The sequence below is a fragment of the Schistocerca serialis genome, chromosome 1, assembly GCF_023864345.2.
Source record: "Schistocerca serialis cubense isolate TAMUIC-IGC-003099 chromosome 1, iqSchSeri2.2, whole genome shotgun sequence".
In the NCBI taxonomy this organism is placed as follows: Eukaryota; Metazoa; Arthropoda; class Insecta; order Orthoptera; family Acrididae; genus Schistocerca; species Schistocerca serialis.
This window is the reverse complement of record NC_064638.1, coordinates 1,147,221,296-1,147,230,090: the sequence shown is the minus strand read 5'-3', so window position 1 is coordinate 1,147,230,090 and position 8,795 is coordinate 1,147,221,296.

The following is an 8,795-nucleotide window of genomic DNA, read 5'->3' as shown; positions in this document are numbered from 1 at the left end:
AATTTCTTTAACATCGGCAGCTCGCGTGCCTTGTGTGGCGCCTTCCTCTCCATTACCAACCACTTCATCTGAAATCGCTGCTCGCGCACCTCGCGTGGCGCTAACTGCTTTCATCTCCTTTTCATTTTCAGACAACGCTTTCTTTTCGACGTTTCCACTTTCGTTTCTCCCTTTTATTAACTCCCTGGTCGTATAGTCCTTTTTAAAATCTTCCCATTCATATTGCTCTGAACTGTTAAACAAACCATCATGCCACTCCGCAATCCCTGAAGACTCCTTTCCGCACAAATTGTCTGTCTTCGCGCGGTTGTCGATGCTTGCGCTTTTAATTAACAACATGTGCGATTCCTTTCTTATTATAGTGATATTTTCCACTGAAACAATTCCCTTGTGACGTCATCTCTCCCTGCTGCCGTTACTGCAGTCGCGCTATGAACAGCTGATCTCTCCTCCAAGATCATCGCATGCAGTTGCTCAGTTTGTACACTCACCCCTTTTGCACAGCTTGTCGCCTGTGACTCACTTATGCGCGCACCTATTGTTCTGCGTGCACAGTCCTGTGGCGCTGTGCTGCCGCTTACTCATGTCTTAAATTCACTTTGTTTTGGCCGGTATGATTTCTTTAGTTTAGGCCGCTAATATTTGTCCGCACGAATCTGGCCCATAAAACCCACAGGCCTTAGATTTCTGAGTCATTTTAGTTTTCATAGTGTCACGGTGCCAATCCTCTGCTGCGAAATTACATGTTACCGCGACATCTGCCTCTCCCTTTTTGCATTATATTTACGCGGTAATGTTCGTTCTTATTTTGTTCACTATTCTTGTAAGTATCCCGATTCCGGTTGTTATTATTTTGGCGATAATCACGGTTCCCTCTCCAGTGGTCCTCATCTTGGACCCTTTCCAAAAATGATGAGGAGCTTTTGTGATTACTTCCCACGTAACGTCTTGAATGCTCTGGGAGCTTTTTCCCTAGTTCCCACACTATTTCGGATTCTGTTCGTCTGTTTCTCAAGTGTGTCAGTTTACAATACCACATTTCGCAAAACTCTTTCATTGGGTTTTTGACTCTGTTGTCATATAACCTGGTCATGATAAACGCCCGCCATAGGCAGTCCTGTTTCTGCTCCGACCAGTATTCCTCTATGAATTTCTGTTTAAATCCGCTAGATGACATTTGTTCTGTATCCAAAATTAGGCCCCATCTTTTTGAATTGCCACTAGTAACCACATTTATCTTTTTCTGGTCCATTACGTAATCGGGAAAACTCCTTTCACAGTTTTTCAAAAAATCTAAAAGGTGCCATCCATTATGCCTTTTTGCCAGATCGAATCGTTCTTCGCCCTCTATCAATTTGGTATATGTTATTCTGTCAGCGACATAATTTGGGAAATATTCTGTTCACACATCTTTTCGCATGTTGTTACTTCTTTACTCAGTTCCTTCTCGGAATCATTCACCGTTTGTCTCAATTGAGAAATTTCGGTTTTACATTTGTTTACTATTTCGGTTTTGAGACCGAAAACCTTTTCATTAACTTTTGCTACAACCAGAGGTTCTACAGTATCTTGAATCTTCATTAAGTCAGTATCGAACCCATCGTTGATGTCATTAATCTGTCCCTGCGTAGATGCGACAACGTTATTGATAGTATCTATTTCAGTTTTTAAATCCTTAATTGCATTACCTACTTTTGAGTCTACTTTTTCGATCTGTTTACTGGTCTTAACACCTTGCATTTTAATTACATCAGCCTGTGTTTTAAGCTGATTATTAATATTACTGCCTTGTGCTGTAATTTGAGCAGACAACATTTTTAACAAATCGTTCATGCTCAGTGGTTTTTCGCTATCTTGTTCTAAGATGACCTCATTCTCAGATCCTACTTCTTGGCTCACTTTCGACTTTCGATGAACTAAACATATCCATCAAGTTGTTCACATAACCACTGTCTTCAATCGTGTCGTCCTTCATACCTTGTTTTATTTGCGACGGGTTCATCATCTGAATTTGATCGTTGACATGCGTATTGTACTCAACATAAGTCTGTTTCCTTCCTGTGACGTCATCTGTGCTCTCGTCTAGTGAACTACTGCCACCTAGTAGACTAGGTACTTTTTCGTTTCGCCCGTTCTCACCTACTGTCGTCTTTGTATCCATTTTAATTTTATTAACACTTTATGTTTTAGCTTTTAAAGACCTGTAAAGTTTTCTGTTAATTATATCTATTGCGAGTTCACACTGCTGGACATTCAATGCTCGTCTTGCAGTTATTTAATGCTCAATATTTATGTTACAATCTGTATTTTAGTGAGCAAAACTTTGAAGAATGTCCTGTGACAGTCGCCACATATAACATTAACGTGCCGTGAAAGACGCTAATATTACCCTCTGAGAGGATTGCAAAGTTCGAGTGTGAGTGTGTCTAATCGAAAAGGGTATCGGACGATAATTTTGAATTTTATGAAGCTGACAGTAAAACCAAACGGCCCTTAACTTTGGGAGTTAACAAAAGTGTTAAAATTATAAATAAATGAAAAAAAGAATGGTCGCCAGCCTAGGTAGGCACATTAATTTGGAAAGATTAATTTGGACATATGTGTTTGAGCAAATTGGGTATTAGTTATTGAAGTTACTTTTGTTAAGATTTCCCTTTGAATAGCAAACAGAATACAAACTGCCACACTGCATTCTGTACTGTGTGTAGCAGCAGTTACCAATAACACACACACACACACACACACACACACACACACACACACACACATACACACACACACACACACACACACACACACACACACACACACACACCAGTAAATTATGGGGTGGAAAATTGCACCGAGCTCATACTAATGACGGTCACAATCAATAGCATTACTTAATCAAAATACTGAAACATCACTGCATGAAGTGCAGAACTAATTTTGGACATGAGGGGCTTCTACGTTGACTGACATGAATAACACAAATAAAGATAAATAATATCTTAAATACACTGTTTAAGCACCTCTGCATATAGCAATTTTCCTTAGTAACTGTAATAGTTCTTTTTTTTTCTTAAAAGGAGGAGAATATGATGGGGACCCATTAAACTAATATAGTTTCACTAGCCAAGGTTCTTTGATTATTGCAAAAGTAAAAACTATCTCTAAAAGCTAATAATTCACTTAAATTACTTTGCAAGGTAATAAAACGCAACGCTGGGCTTAACTAACTTCAAAAGGAACCATTCATGATTGGTACCAAAACTACACTATCTATCTTTAAAAATGGCAATAGTATTTACACAATCTTACACTGTAAACCTACAAAACTATATTTTATAATAAATAAGGATACTTTAGCAAAAGCCTATCCAACTTCACTTTTATGCTTTTAGCTTTTAATTAATTAAGGTTTTCACTTTCCTATTGATTAATCTTTAAATTTTTGTGCTTAAACTTCCTACCTTAACAATTTCACTTGGAGTAGCCCATAAACAAAACATCCAAATTTTACTCTTACTTTAACTTTTGCTACTCCTTTCACTTTAGACAAACAATCACTTTAAAAGACGTGAATGCCAGAAGTGTTCTTTTAAATCAGGATACTCGGTTTTAGTGAGAACCCTGAGTAGGTTCGTGATCAGGATTGAAGTTATGGTTTCGTACACGAATTGACGTTTTATGTGATTATTATTGAAACAACACTTCACAGTGGTTTGCAGAGTATAGATATAAATGTAGATGTAGAAGAAATTTTCGAGAGCTTTTTAAAAGATTAGGTGGCGATATTTAAGTTCATCTGTACCTAGAGCACTATGGATAAATATGGATGCGTATTACATCTATGTAACCGAGTCGGAGTTGAGGTAATGAATATTCTTAAAGAGCATGAACTTAGGATGCGTAAACTAGTGGACGATATGAGTTTCGTCAAAGAACGCTTAACAATATTATCAGAGGACGGCAGTGAAATGAATGAGTGTTTAACAAAACGCGAAGCTAATAACCGTACAATATGATTAAAGTTTCTCGTATTAAGAAAATGGAAGGAGTGGTCTATGTTTAAATTGTAAAACATTTCTATAGGCAAGATTACTTATTAATATTTGCTACTGACGAGCAGGTTGACAGTTTAAACGGTGGAGAATATGGTGGAGAATATATAGCACGTTATGCGCAAGTTTCTTAAAAGTAAAACCATATGCAGCTAAAAAGCACATTGTGCAAATGAGCATGTGCACTTGTAACACTCCTCTGACACTAGTTTGTTCTCACAATGCATGACATACATTAAAAATTCAAATTTGTTGAAATGTTTACGTTTAAGTTTATGTTTGCATTGTGAGAACTAATAAGCCTCAGTGGAATGCTAGGAGTGTGAACATGACCGTTTGTACAATGTGCTTTTTATCTGATATGACTTTGCTTTCGACAAAAGTATGTATAATGTGCTGTGTACTCCCCGCCTTAATGTCGGCATGACGTGAGTTATAAACTCATAATGTAATGCGCCTTGTAATAAAAAATTTGTTGAAGATCAGAAGATAACAGATTCAACTGTCGAAATGTAGTCAATAACAAATAATTAATGTGATCTTGGCCACAAAAAGTTTTTTTTCAATCGTACAGCAACCTCAGTGATTTTAGAAAAGTATGCACCACAAATTTTGCTTCAAGATCACTTGTATGGCAACTCATATTTTTTTTGTGTCTAGCCTCATACTAAACATAGGCATGAACACCTCAGAGAGAAATTTAAAGCTGTTACCGTAACCAATGAACGATTCCCACCAGCAATGAATAAAACGACTCACCGGGAGGATGATGATACGACGGATGATTTTATTAAACAACAGAGAGTGGTAGATTCAGATAGAACGTACGGTGTCAGCAGTGATAGACCATTGCTGGTGCACAACCAGTAATTGACTGGAGATGAAAGTGCGGGCATCGTAGGGTTGCATGAGGTGCGGGTAGGGGATGGCAGCGGGTGTGTGTATGTGGGGGGGGGGGGATGGTGGGGGGGGGAGGTTGGAATGGGGGCTGGAATAATCGGCCGGATCTGAAACCTGGTCCGAGTAACTAGCGTGTCGAACGCTCTTTCCCTCTGTTATGATGAAGCGATTAAAGCAGATTACGGTTAGTATGCTTTCAGATACGTGGGTCTCTGTTGCACGTCAAGGAGCAACGAGCGGAATTCAAAAAGTAAGTTATAGATTACTATCGCAGGCGAAGTAACTTATTGAACACTGCGCTGCATTTCAGTCTGACACAGAGACAAAGGTGTGCCGGTTATTAATGTGAAAAATCCAAGCTTTCTAAATGAAACAAATGTTTATCAAAACAAGACATGATTGTCTCACTGTGATAGCCGCGATCGTTCTTTGAATAAAAATATGTCGTTTCAGTCTTTGATCGCTATTTTTTTATTTTCAATAACCGGTTTCAGGCCAGCTGCCCATCTTCAGATCTGTTAGATAGAGTTAAAGAAATATAATTAACAAGATAGGTTATACAGTTACTGAGAGGACTATCTTAGTTTACAAAAATTTTTTCGGAATGAATTAAAATGCAAACATACCATATATTGCAGTTTCAGAGTAACCTGTCAGTACAGAACTGTTGGTTCGCTGTCATAACTGAAGTAATTTTTAATCTGTTAAAATCTTACATCACCGTTTGCAGAAACGTGATTGGTAAAAGTAAAAAGTGCCCTGTATCTGTAAGAATTGTGCGTATGTACTAAGAGATTATTTTACCACCATTCATATTAATGGCGAGTATACTTTTTAATAATAATATAATTTTTAGAAGATAATGAGCAAAGTGATTTTAAGCACAGGTGTTACTATGAGATTTTTAAAGACATGTTTTAGGCTTACTCTTGAATGTAACAGCACGCTCCAATAAGGACCAGCTGCAGCGGAACGGCCCTTAGCGTACTGGCGGCGAGATGAATTGGGCGCGGCGGAAGAGGACATGGCGTGGCGCTGTGTACATTGTGACGTAGGGAAATCTTCTCCACCACTAATTAACACAATGAAGAGGAAACGCACGTTTTCAAAAGATTATACAAAAGTTTTAATTATATTTTTAAGTTTTCTTTAAAAATTTTTTAATTATTATAAATTATTTCAGTTCATGGTCCACCCAAAAAAGATTATGTAAGTCTTATTTCTTTTAAAAATTATCTTATTAAAAAGTATATTCGCCATTAATATGAATGGTGCTAAAATAATCTCTTAGTACATATGCACAATTCTTATAGATAGAGGGCACTTTTTACTTAGGTTTCTCCAAACGGCGATATAAGGTTTTAACAGATTAAAAATTACTTTAGTTATGACAGCGACCAACAGTTCTGTACTTTCAGGTTACTCTATAACTGCAATATATGGTATGTTTGCATTTTAATTCATTCCGAATTTTCTTTTTTGTAAACTAAGGTAGTTCTGTCAGCAACTGTATGATCTCTCTTCTCAATTATATTTTTCAACTCTATCTAACAGATCTGGAGATGGGCAGATAGCTTGAAGCCAGTTATTTAAAATAAAAATATAGCGTTCAAAGACTGAAATGCTATATTTTCATTTAAAACAAATGTTATTAACATTGTACATATTTAATCTTCTCTTCTGAATATTTACTTCTGACCATAGCCGCCCTGGCGACGAACACATTTCTCCCGACGAGAGACCAATTTGTTGACACCATCACTGCAGAATGTATGACTTTATTGACGGAGCTACTGTCTCACCTCTGCTTGCACTGCTTTATCACCATCAAAGTCAGATCCTCGAAAGAGTTCATTCGGATTTGTAAACAGATGAAAATTAGATGAGGCCAAGCTAGGCTGTATGGAGAATGATAGACAAAACCCAAGGCGTCGGACTGTTGCTGATGTCACAGCGCTCGTGTGTGGTCCGGCATTGTCGTGCTGAAGCAGAGGGTGCTCCGTGTGTGGATGAACTCTTCGGATTCGAAACTCGATATTAGTACGCTGTTTCTCACGCACCGACATACGGGTAGCTATGTTACACACCTCCATGTTACACACTACAATTCGGAATCCTTTAGCAGCTGAAGGCTACAAATACGTAGAGATGAAGAATAAAGACGTAGAATGTTATTAACGTTTCTTTCATTTAAGAAGCTTAAAGATTTTTCTCACATGAAATTAAGAGACATTACTCTTCAACACGCCCTCGTACGCGACACTATTTTGCAAAATAACAACCAAATCTCTGTAAAGAATTGTCTGAACGTCGTAACAAACGTTCAGTTCCTCAATGGCAGAAATCGTGAAACGCCCTGCTAAACCTGCAGGACAGGACAGGTAGTTGGAATTGTGCAAAGGGGCCAAAATGAGCGGCTGTCAGTTGCACTCGAACACATAACTTTATTTATTTGAGCAAACATAACAATACAAATTTTTGAACTTTGTTATCGGCTGAATACGCCACACTATCTTATGCATTGAGGGCACAACCACTTTAATTTAAAAAAAAAAAACAGCTAAAAGCCATTAACTCAAAATTCGGACGCCAAAAAGAATATTTAGAAGGCAGAAGGCCTCACGTTAAGTAAGTTCTATAATTTGGCTGAAGCCCAAAAAATCTAACACTTGAAAAGCAACAACCTTAATTTAAAGACGGCTGAAGGCCGATGATTTATGACTCAAGGTAAAATTACATACAATAACACAAGGCAGAAGGCCTTATCTTCAATTAGGCTGAAGGCCCCAAACAGTCTGATGCTCGAAAGACTAAGATCCTTAATTTAAAAGCGGCTGAAAGCCCCATGACTTAAAACTAAAGGTAAAATAAATTTAAACTACAAAACCTTATCTTAACTTAGGCTGAAGGCCACAAACAATCTAACACTTGACAAGCAAGGAATTTTAATTTTAAAACGGATGAAGGCCCATGACTCAAAACACAACTAAAATACTTTTTAGTAGGCAGAAGACCCAAGGCTTTATCATTAACCAGTATATTAATCAGGCTGGAGGCCCAAACAATCTAACACCTGAAAAACAAGAAACATTTAATTTTAAAACGGCTGAAGCCCCATGACTCAAAACACAACTAACATAATTTTTAGTAGGCAGAAAACCCAAAGCATTACCGGTATGTCTAAACAATATTTTAATGAGGCTGAAGGCCCAAACAATCTAACACTTGAAAAGCAAGGAACTTTAATTTTAAAGCGGCTGAAGGGCCTTGACTTAAAACACCACTAAAAATAATTCAAGTTTAATTGAAAGCCATCGGCTATGAGCCATACAAATACACACAAGAGAAAATAAGAAAAGGCAGTGCAGCTAACGGCACTCAGAAGTTTCGGGGGTCGGCCAGCACTTGAAATACTAACGTTCACTTAGTTGAGACAAGCAGTCGGCCCAACCATTCTCGATCCGACGATAACGCAACCAACAGACAGTCAATGGACCCACCGACAAGGTAACTCGCGATCCACTCGACCAGCACACAACCGGGAGTTCCATGCAAACGTAAGAGGCATGGACGCCCACAACCAAGCATACCTTAAGCTGAAACTTCCTGGCAGATTAAAACTGTGTGCCGGACCGAGACTCGAACTCGGGACCTTTGCCTTTCGTGGGCAACAGAGCTACCCAAGCACGACTCAAGCCCCGTCCTCACAGTTTTACTTCTGCCAGTACCTCGTCTCCTACCTTCCAAACTTTACAGAAGCCTCCTTCATATCAGCGAACACTCCGCTGCAGAGTGAAAATCTCATTCTGGAAACATCCCCCAGGCTGTGGCAAAGCCATGTCTCCGCAATAT